General features: G+C 38.8%; 1 long non-coding RNA gene across 1 annotated transcript; it reads right to left on the minus strand.

Moving 5' to 3' along the window:
* Positions 1 to 5,810: 5,810 nt before the first annotated feature.
* On the minus strand, positions 5,811 to 13,149 carry LOC149122065 (uncharacterized). The gene is made up of 3 exons (XR_016221355.1): positions 12,972 to 13,149; positions 11,497 to 11,671; positions 5,811 to 7,060 (listed from the first exon to the last, which is right to left on the minus strand). It is a non-coding gene; the product is annotated as an uncharacterized LOC149122065 (long non-coding RNA).
* Between the last annotated feature and the right edge of the window lie 7,675 nt (positions 13,150 to 20,824).

Here is a 20,824-nt window from a genome sequence, read left to right on the forward strand (position 1 = left end):
GGAAGAGGAGCAACCGGAACTAGAACCCGGGCCCATATGGGATTCCAGCGCCGCAGGCAGGGGATTATCCAAGTGAGCCATGGTGCCAGCCCAGTAATTATCTTAAACTGTGGGCTTTCTGATAGCATAGAAAATGGCAAAACATAGACAAAAGAAACAAAAATACCTCCAGACACTACAAAAAACACCATACATAGTAAAACCATCCGATATTTGTAGTGGAAATAAATTGGTGTGGTAAGTTGAACAGACATTATGATTTCATTATTTCCGGCATGAAAATATGATCATCATTGCATGAATTGTCCACCTTTTATTTATGAACAAAGTGGAAGAGGAAATTGAGATGACTTTGAACATTTTAGAATATGGTAATTTTAATTAGTATACAAAAGTGGGAAACTATGTCTTCACCTGTATCTTGTATTGTGAGGGTAGACACTGTTGGAAATGCTTATCTGTACAGGAACGTAAGAGCCAACTAGCAGATGCCCTGGAGGAGGCGCACTGTGGGTAAATGCACAGTGCCTGCTGGCCCCACTGAGGCAGTGCTTTCTGCTGCAGGAAAGAAAGGTGGTGACTCTGAAGCAAGTGGCCCATCTATTGTTGGCTTTACGGATAGGCTTCAAGCCCTCAGGGCATGGGACACTTTGAGGAAGCTACTGGTGCCTTCTCCCTCACCTCTGGGAGAGCAAAATCCAAAGGTCTGACCACAAAAGAACTAAGAGAGCCTGAAAAAGTACAGCTGTGTGTCGTATTTTACTGTTCCTCCCCCAAAATGTATCTATTTTAAACTAGAATATTTTTAACCATAAGCAGACCAGCAGATGTTTTTATCCAAGTTGTCACATGATATTTGTAGAATCATCCCCCTCTCCCACTCAAATAAAACTTTGAAACAGTCTCACAGATTCCGGGTAAACTTCATAGTTTGGATCCATCCCCTTTCTCTCCAGATTGTGCTGAAATTTAAGGATATATAAAATGTGAATTTTTTCTGTGCAGTACACACACACACACACACACACACACACGCTGGAACTTTCAAGGTATTTTTAATGTAAAACTCAGATAACCATTGTTGGGGAAGACAGTACTCAGCTATTCTATGCAAGTGGGAGAGAGGTTTTCCCTAGCAAGGAGGAAGAGAGTCTACACCACAGATAACCCCTGATAGGATAAGGGGGAGAGATGAAAGTGGGCACTAGGAAGCATGAAAACATCCTTCAGATCTTTAGTGACTCACATCTTCTTCCACGAGTGTGAATAGGTGGTGACTGGATGAATTGGCTCATCTATTGTTGGTTTATGAAAGTTCTCACCCGGTTGCTTTGTTATCTCTTGGATAACATCCCTCTTTCATTCATGTCTTTGGGCAGTTCGTGCTCTCTCTTGTTTTCTTTTGGTGAGATCTAAGAGTTTGTGTTTCTATGAAATGATTAGTGGCTTAGCAGCCGTGGTAATGCCAAGGTGCACTGTGTTACTCAGTGCATCTGTGGTGAAGCTGGTGTAATCAAGCCCACTCCTCTGCCTATCATACATACATACGATTATGTGTGATGCTAATGCTACTCTTTCTCAGACCACATTTTGAAGAACATCAAAGTGTGGCAATAAAAAAAGAACAAATTATTGCTATATGTAATAAAATAAATGGACATTTTATATGTAACATGGAAAGAAGGCAGGCAAAGAAAAGTAAATATTATATGATTCTATTTATATCAGATTTAAACACAGGCAAAACTAATCTCTAGTGATAGCAGTGAGAAGTAACATTTGCAAGGGTTTCATTAAAAAGTAAGAAAAAAGTGAGATGGCTTATAGAGAATTTATAATGTTCCATTTCCTCGATTTTGGTCATTACGCACATGTGTGTAGAATTTTGCTAATACATTGAGCTATACAGTTGTGATTTTTAGCATTTATGCTGAAAAACTTTGTGGGAAAATGGAATTAAAATTTGTTTCAGTGCAAAAAATTTGAAATTCAAGAATAAACAAGAGATTCAAAAAGTTTCTGCAAAAATTAATATTATGAAAAAACTATGCATGATTTCACAATTTTTTAAAGCAAAATTTTAATTCCTTTTTACACGAACTTTATGGAGTATTGTCCCCTGTAAGTGTATATGTGTCCACACACTTACAAAACATCTGTGTAATGATTCCAAAGTAAATGTCACTATATCTACGTACTTCATTTGAAGTTAGTCAATGTTTTCTGAACCTGAATTTTCACTTTTCAAACTTTTTTTTAAAGGTTTATTTTACTTATTTGAAAGGCAGAGTTACAGAGAGGCAGAGGCAAAGAGAGAGAGAAGTCTTCCATCTGCATTTCGCTCCCCAAATGGCCACAACAGCCAGAGCTGGGCCCATCCAAAGCCAGGAGCCAGAAGCTTCTTCTGGGTCTCCCATGCGGATGCAGGGACCCAAGGATCAGAAATGTAGCAGCCAGGACTTGAACCGACGCCTATATGGGATGCCAGCACTGCAGATAGCAGCTTTACCCACTACGTCATAACGCTGGCCCCCAAACCTAATTCATTTCATCCCCAAGGTAAGTTTTTTAAGAAAAATGAAAAAAAAATTGTTGTGATTACATGCTGTGTATATACCCATCAGAGTAGATTCAAATGCATAGATTTCTTTTAAAGAAATCTGTAAGCATCTCAAGGAAAGTCTTATATTAATGATTAACATAAAGTAAGAGAAACTTAAAATGGCATAAAATAAAATACAGTCAAGCACCACATAACACTGTTCCAGTGGCCAAAATTTCAGTCACTGATGGACTGCACATATATTAATGGTACCATAAAATTATAATGGGAGCTGAAATATTCTTTTAGCCTAGTGACACAGTAGCCATCATATCATAGTGCAGTGTATTATTCCTATGTTTCTGGTGATGCTGCTGTAATCAAACCTACTGCTCTAAAGAAGTATAGTAGATAAAATTACATATAGTACATAATAATACTTAACAGTGATAAACAACTACATTACTTGTTCATTTTTTACATCACTCTATTAGCATTTTATTCTACTTTTTAAAAAAAAATTTTACTGTAAAATTACAATGCCACATAATTTCAGCAGTAGCCAAATATATCTTGTCATCTCTTGATTACATCATGAGTCCACATCACATGATTGACCTCTACTATCTAAACATATATATGTAGACTCTCTGATGTGTACACACTAATGAAATCATTTAACTTCTTTTTTCAGAACATGCCTCCCTCATTAAACAAAGCATGACTGTATTCAGAAATAAATCTAACCAAAGAGCAAGACATTTACACTGAACACTAAAAAATATTGAAAGAAAGATTTAAATAAATGTAAATGGAATGATAGTTCGTGTTCATGGATTGAAAGATTAAATATTACAATGGTACTATTTCCCAAATTGAACTACAGATTCAATGCAATCCCTGCAAAGCATCCAACTGTCTTTTTATGCCCAAATGGACAAGTTGATCATAAATTACATATGGAATTAAAAGCAGATAGCTTAAAAAATCTTGAAAAATAAGAACTAACTTGGGGGATTTGCAATTATCAATTTCAAAGTTTACTTCAAATATACAGTTATCAAGTAAGTGTGATACTGGCATAAGGATAATCATACAGACCAGTGGAATAGAATTAATCTGGAAATAAATCCATACATGTATAATCAACTGATTTTTGACAAAGAATTCAAGACTTTTCCATGGGAAAAGTGCAGTTTTTTTTATTTTTAAAGATTTATTTTATTTATTTGAACATTGGAGTTACACAGAGAGAGGAGAGGCAGAGAGAGAGAAAGGTCTTCCATCCGATGGTTCACTCCCCAATTGGCCGCAACGGCTGGAGCTGAGCTAATCCGAAGCCAGGAGCCAGGAGCTTCCTCCAGGTCTCCCATGCACGTGCAGGGGCCCAAGGACTTGAGCCATCTTCTACTGCTTTCCCAGGCCATAGCAGAGAGCTGGATTGGAAGTGGAGCAGCCAGGTCTCAAATCGGTGCCCATATGGGATGCCAGTGCTTCAGGCCAGGGTATTAACCCACTGCGCCACAGCGCCGGCCCTATGGAAAAAGTGTAGTCTTTCCAAAAATTATGTGGGACAATTGGATAACAACACCTTAAAAACCTGTGGGGCATGGGGCCAATGCTGTGGCTCACTTGGCTAATCCTCCAGCTATGGCACCAGAATCCCATATGGACCCGGGGTTCTAGTCCCAGTTGCTCCTCTTCTAGTCCAGCTCTCTGCTGTGGCCCCAGAAGGCAGTGGAGGATGGCCCAAGTGCTTGGACCCCTGTGGAGGCAGTGGAGGATGGCCCTGCACCCGCATGGGAGACCAGGAGGAAGCACCTGGCTCCTGGCTTTGGATCGGCGTAGCTCCAGCCATAGCGGCCATTTGGGGGGTGAACCAATGGAAGGAAGACTTTTCTCTCTGTCTCTCCCTTTCACTGTCTGTAACTCTACCTGTCAAATAAAAAAAAAATAACTTTGGGGCTCATGTTATGGCAGATAAAGCAATCACCTGTGACACCAGCATCCCATATAAGTGCCAGTTCTGGTCTCTACTACTCTACTACTCCACTTCCAATCCAGTTCCCTGCTAATACCTGGGAAAAGCATGGGGAGGATGACCCAAATGTTTGGTCACCTGCCACTGGCATGGGACACCTGGAAGAAGCTCCTGTCTCCTGGCTTTGGATTTCCCCATATCTGGCTGTTGTGACCATTGGGGAGTGAACCAGCAGATGGAAGACCTTTTTCTTTGTCTCTCCTTCTCTCTATCTGTAATTCTACCTCTCAAATAAATTAACAAAATCTTTTTAAAAACTTAGAAAGAGCTACTCATGATGCTCATATAGATAGAGCATAGACAGACTCAGAAGAGGTTCCTGGCTCCTGGTTTGCATTGGCACAGTTCAAGCCATTTCCATTTCTTTATAACAACTTTTTATATGAGTTACTTATTGCCATCCCAATACTCAGTAAGAATCACCAAATCTCAGTTTCAAACACCAATGAGCATTAAGTTTTGCTCATCACTCATGGATATTCTTGGCTATAACTGATGATCTGAGTCTGTGCTGACACAGTTTTTCCATACAACTGTGGTTAGCTATGGGTCATTGTGACCTGGCTCAGTACTCTCAGAAGTTTGAGGCTTCAGCTGGGACCACAAAACTGACTGTGCCATGGTATCTCATCTTCCAGCAGTCAATCCAAGGCATTTTCTGTTGTTGGACTTACCCAAGAAAGAGTGGAAATATACAAGGCCATTTGAGCCCCTGGCTCAAAATAAATACAGTCTAATTTATACCACATTCTATTAACCAGAGAAAGCTACAAGGTTGGCCCACGTTTAAGGTGTGGGGATGGAGACTCTGTAGCTCCTCAGGGGGACCTGCAAAGTACTCTGATGAAGCACGTGGAAATAAGCGTAAGGCAGTGGTTGGGATGTGTACCTCACATCCATGTCCTGGAAGCTACATCCTCAATGTGGCAGAGTTGGGAAATGAAACCTTGAAGAGGTTGTTTGAGCCATGAAGAAGAGTCTCATAAGTAGATTAAAATACTATTCAAGGAGTGGGTAGTTACCAGATGAGGGGGTACTTACCCTTCATTTTTTTTTTTTCACACAGACTTGCTTGCCTTTCTGCTTTCCACCATGAGATAACACGGCACACAAGTCATCACCAGGCACCATCACTTTGCTGTAGGCCATTCCAGCTTCCTAAAGTCTGTGCTAACTAAACTTCCTTTTTTTGTAAGTTACTAGACTTTAGTATTCTCTTATATTACCAGAAATGGACTATGACAAATTGATAGTTGAGGTCACTTTTTTCAATGAAGCTCTTATTCCAGGAATAATGATTAGAATGGTAGTGAAGGGGACGAGCTTCATTCTGATGTGTTAAATACACAGGAGCCAATGAGCAATAGACTAGTTTCAGTTGCTATGAAAAGGTTAGTTTTGAGGGAGGAAGCATAAATATTACACTTGTGACAATGAAAAGCAAGGGGGAAATCTATTTTGCCTCCACATATTTTCACAGTCTAAGTGTAAAAACAAGCAGTCAACATTTGGGAGAACTGTCTCATCAACGCCCTCAAGAGACAATCAGAATCAAGTTGGAATTAAAGATAAAGAAGAAACACAACAGTCTTAAATAAGTAGAGAAATTAAATGAAATCCCAAACAAAAGAAAAACATTATTCTACAAATTAGATGTAATTCTAAATTCCACCTTGAGGCCGGTGCTATGGTGCAGCGGGTTAAAGCCCTGGCCTGAAGCGCCGGTATTAGTCCTGGCTGCTCCTCTTCCAATCCAGCTTTCTGCTGTGGCCTGAGATAGCAGTGGAGGATGGCCCAGGTCCTGGCTCCTGGCTTCGGATCGGAGCAGCTCCAGCTGTTGTACCCATCTGGGGAGTGAACCAGCGGATAGAAGGCTTCTCTGTCTCTACCTCTCTCTGTAGCTCTGTCTTTCAAATAAATAAAATACATCTTTCAAAAATAAATAAATAAATAAATTCCACCTCAACAGGATTAACTTGAAATCCGATATATAAGTTAAGAACTACATATATACTAATAAAGATGTAAGAATTCACAAAAACTTTGGGAAAATAGTTTAACTCACATCATGAATCATAATGTCATTATCCTTATTTTATAAATGTTGGAAGTTTCCTATGAGATGTTAAGCCATTCAACATAATATCCTTAAGAAATCACAAAGTCAATAACTAGTTATACCTCTAAAACACTAAAATATATCCCCTTTTTATCACAACATAGTTTCTACTAACACCAATGAGATTTAATAATATGAGTGTTCTTTCTTAAAAATTGGATTAACTGATGTGGGTAAATTGGGGATGCTACTCCCAGAATATAAAATGTCTGTTACTTGGTTTTAAGAATACAAGACATAAGTACAAAATAGATAGCATTCCCTTCCTTAGGTGGCAACTGCTGACTTTTCCGCTGGTGAACGGGAAGGGTGGGGGGCCGTGTCCTTGAGGGTAGATCGATCAAGGTATCCTCTGCATCTAAAATAAGGCAGACGGGGGTTAGGATTAATAGAGCAGCAGGATGAAGTGCAGGATATATTTCACAATTTAAGTTATATTTAGATGTAAGGAAATTGTGCCATGTGTAGTTCAAATATTTTGTGAATTTGATTCATCACCAAACAATCTAAAGGAAAAAAAAGCATCATTTTGAGGTTTGCAAACTGAACTTCAAGATTTGTTTTAAAGTGGAAAAGCATAGATGAAGAGAACTTATGGGTAGAATGTTATATATGTCAGTCAAACAGCTACTTTCTTTGCAAAAAGCTGCTGACTCAGGAAACCTGTAAACAGGACTCAACTGTGATACGGAACAGCGCAGAAGAACACTGACCTGATTAAAGACCAAACATTAATTCCTGCAGATTAAGATGAATTTGCTTGTGGCAGATGCAGTGAAGTGTGCAGGAAAGAAATGATTCCTAGCTTATGACCACTGAATTTTGTGGAGTTACAACAGAAGCTTGGTTGGACATTGAAACCAGAGGGCATACTTAATGGTCATTATGTTCCCAGATGATGTACATGGTTCAGTAAGATGTCCAGAGGAAAAATCAACATCACTGAGGACAGATAAAAATTTGGACATAAAACAGTAGATGAGAATTAAAATTTAAAAAGAACAGCAATATAATTATATGTCTCATCATAATTTTTATTGTGTTTTTCTGGTCTCATTTTTTGCTATTTGACCAGTTCCTAGAAAAATACATGATGCTGAGTAGGTACAAAAATATTCCAACTATATATATATATTAAATGAATGACTTACATCTATCTAAGAAAATGCTAATGTACATATGATGAGCAGTAATGATATAAAAGAAAAATATTTTATTATGTTTGCAATACCACCAAAATCATGGGAGAATATCTATCTTCCAGGTAGACATTGATGAAATCAGGAATCCCACAGCTGAAGTTTTATAAAGCATGAGCTTGCAATACAAAACAATGCATATATTTAAAAAAGGAGGATATAGCACACCAATTAGCAATAGAGCAAAAATAAGGAACAGATGATTTCGATGATGAGGAACTTTGGATAATCTGGACAATGAAGTTATCAGACAAATTAATATAAAATATGTACTTTAAATATGGATGCAATAAAATGACTCATTAAAATAGTAAGAAATAAAGTTTTTAAAATTAAAAAGGCAGGAAGATTTGAAAAAAATCAACAAATACAAATGAAAAATATAATCAAATAAGTGTTAAGTGTCAGACTAGATGGAAATAAAGAAACATTTACTAGACAGATGATAAACCTAACTAAAAAATATTTCATAGCACAGTACAGATTAAAAGAAATAGAAAACTAAAAGGCAACTAAACAGAGATGGAGTGACACATAACCGAAGTTACAAATAAAAAGATAGGTTGGGGCCAGTGTTGTGATATTGTGGCTTAAACCCGGGGCTGCGAAGCCAGCTGCCCATATAGGCTCCAACACATGCCCCGGCTGTTCCATTTCTGACCCAGTTCCCTGTTAATGCACCTGGGAAAGCAGCAGAGGGTGGCCCAGGTGGTTAGACACATGCCACCCATGTGAGAGAAACAGAGGAAGCCATGGGCATTGCGGCCGTTCGGGGAGTGAAACAGCAGATGGATGATCTCTCTCTCTCAACTCTGCCTTTAAAATAAATTTTAAAAATCTTTTGATAAAAGAGAAAGAAAATTAAGCAAATTCAATATACAGAGATACAGAGGTTGGAATCTTCCAGAACAGTGGAATTCATGTTCGGGGTTTATGCATGCACCCAGAGGCATCAATAAGAGGATTTCCATGCTCCCATTCAAATTAGGAAAGCTTCAAACACATGAAAGAAAAACAGTCTCTAAAACCTGGCCAAGATAAAACACAAATTATTTGTAAGAAAATGACATATAAATGAATTACAGACTAATTAGCAGGAAAGAAATTGTAAAACATGAACATAAATGTAGATAAAAAGTTCGTAGAAAGCAATGGAGCAATATTTAATTGAGGGCAGAGAGTGTTAGGAGGGAAAAAACATGAAACAAAACTGAAATATTGACAAGCCTGGAAAATGGTGTTTGGACTTCATGAATACTAAGATAATCATATTTTTCATGAGAGGTTAATTCATTTTGATTAACTTTTGATTTTGTTACTGGTGCAGATACACATTCTGAGGAGGATTAACAAAGAAAAATAAATATGACTTTTGCTTTTAGAACTGTAGAGAAGAAAATGGAATAAAACAAGCAATTCAGCAATAGGCAGAAATTTTTAGAAGTGTAGACATGGAGTTTAAATGGAAAGAAGAAAATAACATGAAACTCATCAAAATATACACTTCCTTTTATTTATTTTTTATTTGACAGGTAGAGTTATATAGAGTGAGAGAGAGAGAGACAGAGAGAAAGGTCTTCCTTCTGTTGGTTCACCCCCAAATGGCTGCTATGGCCAGTGCTGCACCGATCCGAAGCCAGGAGCCAGGTGCTTCTTCCTGGTCTCCCATGTGGGTGCAGGGCCCCAAGTACCTGGGCCATCCTCCACTGCCTTCCCAGGCCACAGCAGAGAGCTGGACTGGAAGAGGAGCAACCAGGACTAGAACCTAGGGCCCATATGGGATGCTGTCACCGCAGGCGGAGGATTAACGAAGTGAGCCAGGGCGCTGACCAACAAAATATACACTTTCAGAACAGAACTCAGTGTTTAAAAGATAAGGATCTACTTTTTGGATTGAGAAGAAATTCTGTTTCATATGACATACCTATCACATTAGAACACAGAAATGTTCAAAAATAAAAGAATGTAATTAAAATACAAATTTATACGATTACTAAGCAGAAAAAAGTAGCTGGCATTGCTGTATTAATATCAGAACAAATGTAAATATTTTTAAGCGATTTGTTTATTGGAATGCCAGAATTACAGAAAGACAGAGATCTTCCCTCCGAATAACCACAGTTGCAAGGGCTGAGCCAGGCTGAAGCCAGAAGCCTGGGACTCCATACAGGATTGTGGCAAATACCCTAAACAGTACTCAGCAAAATTTTGACTTACATACTTTTATTCAATGAAATTAAAACCAAAGATTAGTGGGGCAAGGGCCCATCTCAACATTAAAAGAAGGAAAGGATAAACAAACTAAAAAAAGAACAGAACTAAAGAAAGAAGAATTATGGTATCAGCAATTTTGAAACAGAAAACAAACATTCAATTAAGATATCAAGGAGCCAGTATTGTGGCATAGTGGGTTAAAGGCCTGGCCTGCTGCACTGGCATCCCATATGGGCTCTGGTTGTGTCCCAGTTGCTCCACTTCTGATCCAGCTCTTGCTAAGCTCCTGGGAAAGCAGTAGAAGATGGCCCGAGTCCTTGGGTCCCTGTACCCATGTGGGAGACCTGGAAGAAGCTCCTGCTCCTGGCTTCAGATCGGCCCCTCTCCGGCCTTTGCAGCCTTTTCGGGGAGTGAACCAGTGGATGGAAGACCTCTACCTCTCTCTGAAACTCTTTCAAATAAATTAAAAAAAAAAAATATATATATATATATCAACAAAGGTAAAAGATAACTCAGTGAAATGTGAAAAATAATAGCAAATTCACTAACAACTTTTGTTTTCTTAAGAAAAAAGATCTCCAAGTATTTCTATGAAGCTAAAGTAAATTCAGTACTAACATTTTATTAGAGCTTTTCATAATCTGTTAAAATGATGCAATGATTATTCAGGATTAAACTCGATGTCTCTGTTGAATTCATCATTATTCTTAATGTTAAAAAATTCTATAACTCCAAATTTATCATGATGCATTGTTATTTTTATGTATCATAAATTCAGCTTATTGATCGTTGGTTTGGAGTTTTTGTCTATTTTCCTGAATGATTCAGGCTTATAGTTTGTTTCTGGATTGACTTCATTAAAGGACACGTGCAGAATATCTCCCATAAATGGTTAATTAATGAACCAGTAGGACAGACCTTACACCATATACAAACTCAACTCCAGACTGATAAATACAAAAAGTTATGCCTATACTATTTTCAAAACTATATGTTTATGATTTGGGAGAAAGGGAACCATTCTTAACCCACATAGACAGATCACAAAGGAAAAGACTGACAAGTTCTACTGCATTAAAATTCAGAATCTCTATTCATTGGCTTAAAAGTGATCAAAAGAATTGGAAGTTCAGACACAAACTTCAGGAAAAAAATTTGTGAAATATTTTAACATATTAGTACACTGAATGTATTAGGAATACTTCTAAATCATGAAGAGAAAGTAACCAACCACTCTAAAAATGCACCAAAAAAAGCAAAAATTTCGAAGATCAACTAAAAAAGTTCCATAAATACAGAAAACAAAGCTTAATCTTACCAACAACTAGGAGAATTTGATTTAAATCTATAGCAAGACTTCTTCTTCTCCAATCATACTGACCCAAAATTCCAAGATGGAGCAAAATGAAATGTTGACTAGAATGTGGTAGAAGAATTTCCATTCACTGACAGTCCAGACAAGAGTTTGGTATTGCCCAGTCAAACTGAAGATGTGTGCACTGCATGATCCAGCAATTTCACTTTAACATGAAATCTCCAAAAATTCCTGCATGTGGCTTACATGTGCAAGAAGAAGTACAGGGTCATTGCAACAGCAAGAGACAAACAAAACCAAAAAATGGAAACTACCCAAACATCCATTAACAATAAAGTGAATAAATTGTGCAACACAAAGCAACAATGAAGATAAATGTACAGTAGTTACACACATCAATATACTAATATCTGGGAAACATAATATTAAGAAAAAGGAGCAAATCACACAGGAAGTAATACAAGATAATTCCATATGTAAATTCCATGAAAAGCAAAGCTGATCAGTGTATTTTTCAAGAGCAAAAATCTATCAAGAAACTCAAGGGCATAAATTAACTTAAAATCAGAACAATAGTTATCTGTGTTAGGGATGCAGGGGGCTATAATTGAGAAAGGCTTATTTTATGGCTTCATGTGTTATAATGATTTATTTCTGGAACTAAGGGGAAGATACATATTACTATCTAAAACACAAATTCCCATTATCTATTGTATATCTTAAATATTACTATGTGAAACAAAATATATTTTTTAAAAAATATTATATCTGTAATCCTCATTTAAAAGTGCACAATGTAGATAGGTATTTCTATGATTTCCTCACTGCTATATTCCAAACACTGTTTCAGTGTCCACCACAATAGAGCTAGAAAGAATAAATGAATACATGAAAGATAAGCGTGATGAACAGAAAAGTACCTTTGTCAGATAGATCCAATTTTTTCATACAATTCAATCACACATGATTTAACGAAGTCTTAATATTTAACTGAAATTGAAAAGATTAATGGAAAAGAAAGAGCTAAATAACTCTCATAAAAGACATTGACAATAAACAAGCCAATGTGTCTCAAACTACCCTGGAAAAGCTCAGAAGGTTGAGGCCTAATAAAAGATACAGCTGAGACATGTGGGATAAGATAAAAAGATAGTGTAATGTCATGAAGAACGTTGGCTAGGCCCTAGCCTCAACCCTCACCTTTAATTCATACACAACCAGGTGTCTGCTCCCTTTGAAATCAGAGAAGACCCCCTAAAATTTACACTAAAATGTGGCCCCTTAAAGTTCCCTAGAAATGCTATCCAGGGTGCCACATGTACTGCCGGAATTGGGGTGCCTTACTATTTCACCACGAGCTTATTACTAAATCCCCAATATTAATAAGCCCAAGAGGGTTCTTGCCTAATATTTAGAGAATTCTAAATACCAGCACAGATAAACAAGGCAGCATGGTACAGTTTAAGCTTTTATTTAGGGAGAAAGATGCATAGGAGAATGAGAGCCTTATTTAAGAGAGAGAGGTAAATAGGGGTTCATACCGAGCACCAGGAACCAGCCATGTGGAAGAGCATCCAGGCCAGGAAGCCTAAAGCACATGGCCCAAAGGCCATGCGCCCTGGAGGCGCAGGGCTACAGCAAGCCCCTTCCTAGCAAGAAGCCAGGGAAAAAGAACAGGCTGGGCCACACTGTGGCCCGGCTTTTAACCCACTTCCAAAGGGGAGTGGTTAATTAACCTGATTGGCTGGGAGTGGTTAATTAACCCAGGTGTGGCCAGGTAGGGGGATGAGGTCACACAGGGTCATGGCGAAGGCGTGGTCTTCCAGTTCACAAATCTGATCAATTTTAATCTGTATGCCTGCCTACTTCACCTTTCCAAGCTCTACAACAACCAGATTTCTTGTTTCCTACAGAAGAAGAAAGCTAAGAAGTTCTGGAATGGGCAGCACCATTCACAGCAGATGCAGGATCACAGGCTCTGCCAAAAACAAGGACTGAAATGTATACCCGCCTGCATGCTCCAGTGTCAGGCTTTGCACACCCTCAGGCTCTGCCTCTGAAAAACAAGCACTTATGGTCATCAGGACCTAAACTGGGATTCCACAGGTATCCCAGGAAAAAGCCAAGGAGCTCAGAAATAGAACTCCATATCCTATCAACAGCAGAATCACAGCTTCTCATGAGCATTGCAGTGGCTCCCTCCACAGACATCCAGTAAAATGTAATGATTTGAGAACAGTTTCTAATAGAATAAATTTAAAACAAACTGATGAGCAAATGAATCAGAAAGGGAGGAAAGATTCAGAAAGCTGGGAAGACAGTGATTAAGGCTTTTTCCCAGTAATTTACATAAAAGGGAAAACCTATCCTAGGAAAATTTGAAGATGGAAGTACCAGAGGGCTGTGCATCCATCTTCAACATAATAAAGTCATTCCATGAAGTCTAGCCATGATTACTTTGGAAATATTTGCATATGCACAATAATACAGATGCAGAAAAAATGTCAAAAAAAAAAAGCTAAAAGTGTTTGAGGCAATTGGATTGTACTGTCAAGAGGAGCCCATTCATGTCAGTGTATTGAGTCTTTGTTGGCAGACACAAGGGGTTTGCTTGGGGTGTCACCAAATGATGAGCTTCAAGTGGGAGTTGCTCAGGGGAAAACTTGATTTACATATAACAAGTACAGAAGACAGTACGAAGGAATAGTTCTTTAAAGAAACTGCTTCCCATTTTTTCAGCAAGGGCTAAGGCATTGTTTTGGGTGTAGAAAATGTAGAACAGAGGGGCCCTTCCTGCTTCATTATACATCTTTATACGTTATTGTTCAACACTTTAGCTGGTGTTTTGCAGCTTTCCTTGTTTCAGTGGTCTGGCTCCATCTGAGCACAAGGCTGCAAGGGCAGCTTTCCTGGGACGTCCACTGAGAAACAAGCTCAAGGCTGGGTTTCGGATCCTCTGCCTGTGTTTCCTGTACCCACCCCTCTTGCCTGAATCCCATGCTGTTTGTTACGCGACTAGGAAGACGGTTCTGACGTTACTGAGCATCATGAAGGAATCGGGAGACAAACATGAGTGTGAGGAGTAAGCACATGATCAGACTCTATCAAGCCGGCTGCTGTTGCAATGTTGGATAACGATAGGAAAGAAAAAACTATAAATAACATAGAATGCATACCTGTATCCAGAATGGAAGTCCTTGTGAGATTATTAATTAATTGCCTCTCTGGAGATTCCCTGTATCCTGCCAAAACCCCAGATGGCTACTCAAGCCTCCCATTTGTTTTTCCATGTGTGTGCCAACCAATGTTGGCTCAGTAAATTAACTTTCTTCATAAGTCAGACATCACCAATTATTGTTTTACAATATGTACGTATTTATTTATTTATTTTTGAAAGGCAAAAAAAAAGAGACAGAAAGAATGAGAGAGTGATCTCCCATCTGCTGGTTCAGTTTCCCAAATGTCTACAGCAATTGTGGGTGGGCTGGTGCGAAGCCAAGAGCTAGGAGTACAATCCAGATCTCCCACAGGAGTTACAGAGACCCAAATACTTAAAACAGCACTGCTGTTTCCCAGGGCATTAGCAGGAAGCCAGAGTTGGATGTGGAGCCAGGATTAAAACCAAGGAACTCTGATATGCAATGCAGGAGTTTTAAATGGTGTCTTAACCTATATGTCAAACATCACCCTCAATTGTTATTCTAAAGAAAATACCCATAATAATAATATTAACAATGGTCTACATTTATTCAAGAATGCAGAGGACACTGTTTAATTGATATTCATAAAGAATGTTTTTAAAGGTGTTTCAGTGCCAGCACAGTGGTGTAAAAGGTAAAGCCACTGCCTCCAGTGCCGGCATCCCATATGGGTGAGGGTTCAAGTCCTGGCTGCTCCACTTCCCATCTAGCTCTCTGCTATGGCCTGGGAAAGCAATAGAAAATGGCCCAAGTTCTTGGGCTCCTGTACCCGGGGAGACCTGGAAGAAGCTCCTGGCTTCAGATCAGCCCAGCTCCAGCTGTTGCGGCCAACTGGGGAGTGAACCAGCAGATGGAAGACCTCTCTCTCCCTCTCTGCCTCTCCTTTTCTCTGTGTGTAACTCTGACTTTCAAATAAATAAATAAATATTTTAAAAAAAGATAAAGGTGTTTCAAATTCCTGAAATTCATGTGCTTTTAGATTTAGGACACCAAAAAAAAAAAAAATAGGACATTCAAATTTCAGGAAGGAAATTCTATCTGATTCTGATACCTACCTGAGGTTCTTTTTACTCTCTGGCAATGGATATTGACAAGAAACCAAAATCCTACCCAGACAAGGTTTAATGGTAGCTTAGTCTCAAGCACAAAGAAGACAGCATGGCAGGAAGAGGCTCCAGTGACTGGTTCAACCATGATAGCTGGGCTGAGGTTTTTACTGGGTAGGAAGGTATAGCAGCACCATATAGTAACGCATCGTTTGATCTGCACCTACCCCGTATTCTGGGTCATCCCCCTAAGCACACAGCACCTCAGTTTGCCCCTGGCCTGGAGTCCTGTGCAAGCACTGTTCTTTTTGCACACACTGTTCCCTTCGCTCACTACTGTACCAAGGAGGTCACATGTGGGTTGCAGTGAACTTCTCTGAGCATGCATACAGCAAGTAGGGTGCCATTTGTGGTCGGTGTGGACTTACCCTGCTCCTGATTGATTTGTGGGTGGGCGGAGGGACCTGGGATCCAAGATAGATAAACATTCCAGTGGAAGATGGACACATTTCAGGCCTGAGGAAGCTTGATTTTTCTAAATCCTTTCTCTCCTGCCTCAATTCCATTAAGTCCAATAAAGACATATTGAGCTACTATTGTGTTCTTGAGCACCACATCGGGTACTATAGGCCGTAATCTTAAGGGAAAAATGGCTCTGAATTTCAAATTATTCTTTCAATAAATTGAGACATAGGCTGGTAATATTTGGCATAAAACTATGTTTCAAGGAGGGAATTGTGCGACTAAGGACAATGTAGGTCCTATCATGATGCATAACAGGGTGAACATTCAAATCAAGGAATCAGAAGTTGCAGTTGGTATCAGAGACACATTCCCAGCCTGGCATTTTCAGTGAAATTTCACATCCAAGGAAGATTATTTGATATCTATTGTCAGCTACAAATCCAAGACATTCTTCAACGTGGACTTTCTTTTTTACTGGTATCATAGTGAAAAAGTGTCTGTAGGTGGATCCCACTACTAAATCATTACTTCTGGAAGTTGTGAATAGGAAAGCCTGAAACTGACAGTATGTCATTTGGAGTCACCTATGGGTGCTGAGATTGTTGGGATGGTAGAAGCTGTGATGGGTCATCCAGATTCCTCATTCAGAATCTCTCAGTCTTATTTCTTTTCTTTAAAAAAAAAAAAAAGATTTATTTATTTATTTAGAGAGAATTTCCACCAACTGGTTCATTCCCCGAGATGTCTGCAACTGCCAGGGCTGGACCAGGTCGAAATCAGGAGCCAGGATCTTCCTGTGGGTCTCCCATGTGGGTTGCTGGGACCCAAGCACATAGGTCATCTTCCACTGCTTTTCCAACACCATTAGCAGGAAGTTGGATTGGAAGTGGAGCAGCCGGGACACCAGCCGGCATCACTATTGAATGCCAGCATCACAGGTGGTGGCTTTATCTGCTGTATCACAAGGACAGCCTCTCAGCCTAATTTCTTACTCCTTTTTCCTAAAGCTATTGGAAATATTGTTGCCTATCACGTGAATACTATCTGCCTTCTTTGGATTTTCCCATGACTGAAAAGTCTTCTTCTGCTGTGTCATCACCACTTTCTGAAACAGCCTGTATTAAATGTCTGGTCAATATGGGAGCACAGAGGCCCAGCCCCTCTTCACTATGCAGGTCAACCATTAAGAGACATCCTAGCTTCAGAGTATCCTACAGGGTTTGATGAGGCTTTGGATGATGAGACTTATAAATCAGTCTGATCCTTTTATTCCACGCCCCCCACCCTTCCTGATGAATGAATCCAAGAATACTCCCTAATAAACATCCTGCCCCCCATGTCAGAATCTGCTTCCTGGAGAGCCCTACTTCCCATGGGTGAGAACCCTTCTCCAAGTTGGAGCTGACATTTGCTCTAAGGTGGGCATTGGTATCTTCATGGATAATCAGTGCAGCAGATGTCAGACACACCTCAGGCATTATCCTCACCCAGAAGACAACTACCACAGGTAAGCCTGACTCATCCGGTATTCATATCCCAATATTTTAAGCCCTGCCCCTCCGAACAAGCCAGCCAGTGGAGAGCAAGGGCTGGCTATGTTAAGTTTATCATGCGTCAGAGGGATTATAATTCTGAACCCCTGATAAAACCAAGTGACCTCCAAATGAGCTGGATGCAAGGAGACTGAGAGTGTTGGAATGCTTTTTCTATAAAATGGAAATCCTCAACCTGTTTCTTTAGCAAGTCTGTCAAAGGAATTAAACTGCCTACAAATTTGAAACCTTCAAGCAGGTACTGACAGGAACTGGTGAGTTAGAATTATAGTTGCCAGGGGAACACCATCTGCTGCCACTTTCCTAACGGTTGACACACAGAAAGACCAAGGAATCTGAATTATGAGTCAAGATCTTGATAGTGTACAGTGCATATTGCATGCAACTGCAGTGTACCTAGGTAGCAGAAATCTGTGTTTCAACTGGTAGGACTTCAAAGAGTTTGAGGAAAAAATGTTACTAAAATGATCAGGTTCTACTTAAACTTGGTGAAAAAGTGCAGTCAATTAAATTTCAGTGAATTACTAAGCAGATGATCACATGCTAAATATCACAAGGGACAGAAGCAAAACTAAAAACAGATAGGAATGTTGTATATTGATGGATGGCTAATTGGTATAAAAAGAGGCTTACAAAAACCTATTACTTAAAAAATATAGATTATTTTTGCCGCCTTATTAACAATCTGAAAAATCTAAGACAGCGGAGTTCCCCTGTTCTCTTTTGACCCTGTAAGCACTTAGGATCTATCTATTTTGTTTCTCTGTTTTTTTTCTAGAATGATATTTTCACCTATATGGTCAAAGTTATATAATTTAGTCCACAGGAAATGAGAAAATTGGTCAGAATCTAAGAAAAGTGATTTATCTGTGTTTACAAATGACTTGGAACATATACCCAGTGCTTCTTTTCACATTGCATGTAGCATCTAGAGGTAAGAAAGGGCGACAAATTGAACTCACAGCTAGGATACCACACTTTTAGGAAAGGAGAAGTGAATTTTATGGGAATGGCTGTGAAGGCAGTCTGCCGCAGATTGAAAACATAGTGGGTAAAGACATTTCAGTCCAGTGGAAATTGATGAGAAATGAAATGAGAAGGGAAAGTAGTAAGTTTACGTAATCAAACAAGTTAACACTAGACAAACGAAACTTAATCTTATCCCACTATGGACTTGGGCCATCTTCTACTGCTTTCCCAGGCCACAGCGGAGAGCTGGATTGGAAGAGGAGCAGCTGGGACTCGAACAAGTGTCCATATGGGATGCGGCGTCGCAGGCGGAGGATTAACCCACTGCACCATGGCGCCGGCCCCTAATTTGTATTTTTACAATGGGTAACTTTAAGGTTTGCAAATCATACTTCAACCAAGTTGTGAAAACATGAGCTTGCGTTCCTTGTTTCCCATTGTGGAAGAGTGCTACTAATTACCCTTACTGTAGCAGATACTCCCTGATCTTCTACTCATATGCTCTCGGTTTCACCAATTTTTGATGTGCTGTCTGACTTTCAGTCATCGGTATCTGCATTCTTCCTTTTGAAACCTTTCTGTGGCCAAAGGATCTTGGTTTACTTGCTCATAGCAGGGAGAAAGTCCTGAGGGCATCAAACACTTGTGGAAGCCAGCCTTGACCAATGACTGGCAGAAATTCATGGCTTAAAACAATTCCAGTCCCCTCACTGGACCAGCAACTCTGCCTTACCTGATCTTAGGCAGAAAGCATTCAGTCTTTCACGTTCATGTATGATGTCAGTATATTTTCTAGCCAACATCTCTGCCCCTTTATTCTTACGTTGTAAAGGTTTTTTGTTTGTTTAACCACAAATGAGTTTTGGGTTTTTTTTTTTTGAATGCGTTCTTTATATTTATCATGATAATTGTGGCTTTTAGCCTTGATTCAATTACCGCATGTTTTATATCAATATGTCTTTGAATGTATATGTCATCAATTTCTACTACAATATTTATTCTTCCCTCTGTTGTATTCGGATTTAACATCTTTTCTTTTTGTAGTTCTTAAAGTGGAAGCTTTGGGCTGTTGACTTAAGATCTTCTTCTCTTTTAATATAGTTTTTACAGCTGTAAACACTGCTTTAGAAAAATTCTGTAAGTTTTCATATGTTTAATTTTTGTTTACATTCAGATCCAAATATTTCCAAACTTCTCGCCTTCTAATTTCCTATTGGACAATGTGTTATACAATAAGTGTATTTAATTTTCAAATACTCAACAGATTTCTAGTGTTCATTTTGGTTAGAATTGTACTCATGGTCTGAAGTATGAAAATATAGAATCTATGTTGCTTCAAATGTAGTTCTTCAGAAACATGGTAAGCCTAATACCTATTTTATAGCTACATAAGATCATATAATTTAAAAATGAACTCAGCATTTCAATGTTTTCTGACCACAGAGAGAAGTCTAAGACAGCCTAAAACAGGAACCCCTATTGTACTGTGTTCCATTTCTTTTGTCAGTCACTATTTATTATTCATGCTAAATATTTTGCATTTTAAATACGAATTAATAGGTTCTATATACATAACTCTATAATCCAGAGTTCTACAGCAACAGGACCAAGATTCAAAATATTATATGAATATGTGTAGCTCCAAGTACAGCAAAATTTATCAATAACTATTATATGTCACTTGCTTTGCAAACAAAAAATAAGAAGCCTTAATGTAATAGGGTCCTGAACCATAGAATGCGAGGTGAGTTCTTTACTTGTTTACTAATGAAGCCCAGAGCTTTGCGACACAGTATTTAGTCTTAGATTAGAATGTTGGTACAAATGTGCCACTATTCAGATTTCCCTGAATTCACAGTCTTTTTTCCATATCTTTGACTTTTTTGTGTTTGTCACTGGGTGTGATCTTCCACACCCTCTTACTTTTTTTTCCCTCTCCAGTCTTTTGAATATCTGGCCATGTTCATCCATTTCTGTCTCTTTCTCAAGTTTTCTTCAAGATCTCATGTGATGTTCACAATACTGTAAATTATTGAGGTAACAAATTTTTGAGGGAAGTTACAGTAGTCATTTTTTATCCTACTCCAAACATACAAAGACTATAATTTTTGTCGTCACATATTGAGTTCATATGTTAAATTATCACATTATTTCTTATTAA

This window comes from Oryctolagus cuniculus, chromosome 15 (genome assembly GCF_051225735.1).
Source record: "Oryctolagus cuniculus isolate XC-2025 breed Fujian yellow rabbit chromosome 15, ASM5122573v1, whole genome shotgun sequence".
In the NCBI taxonomy this organism is placed as follows: domain Eukaryota; kingdom Metazoa; phylum Chordata; class Mammalia; order Lagomorpha; family Leporidae; genus Oryctolagus; species Oryctolagus cuniculus.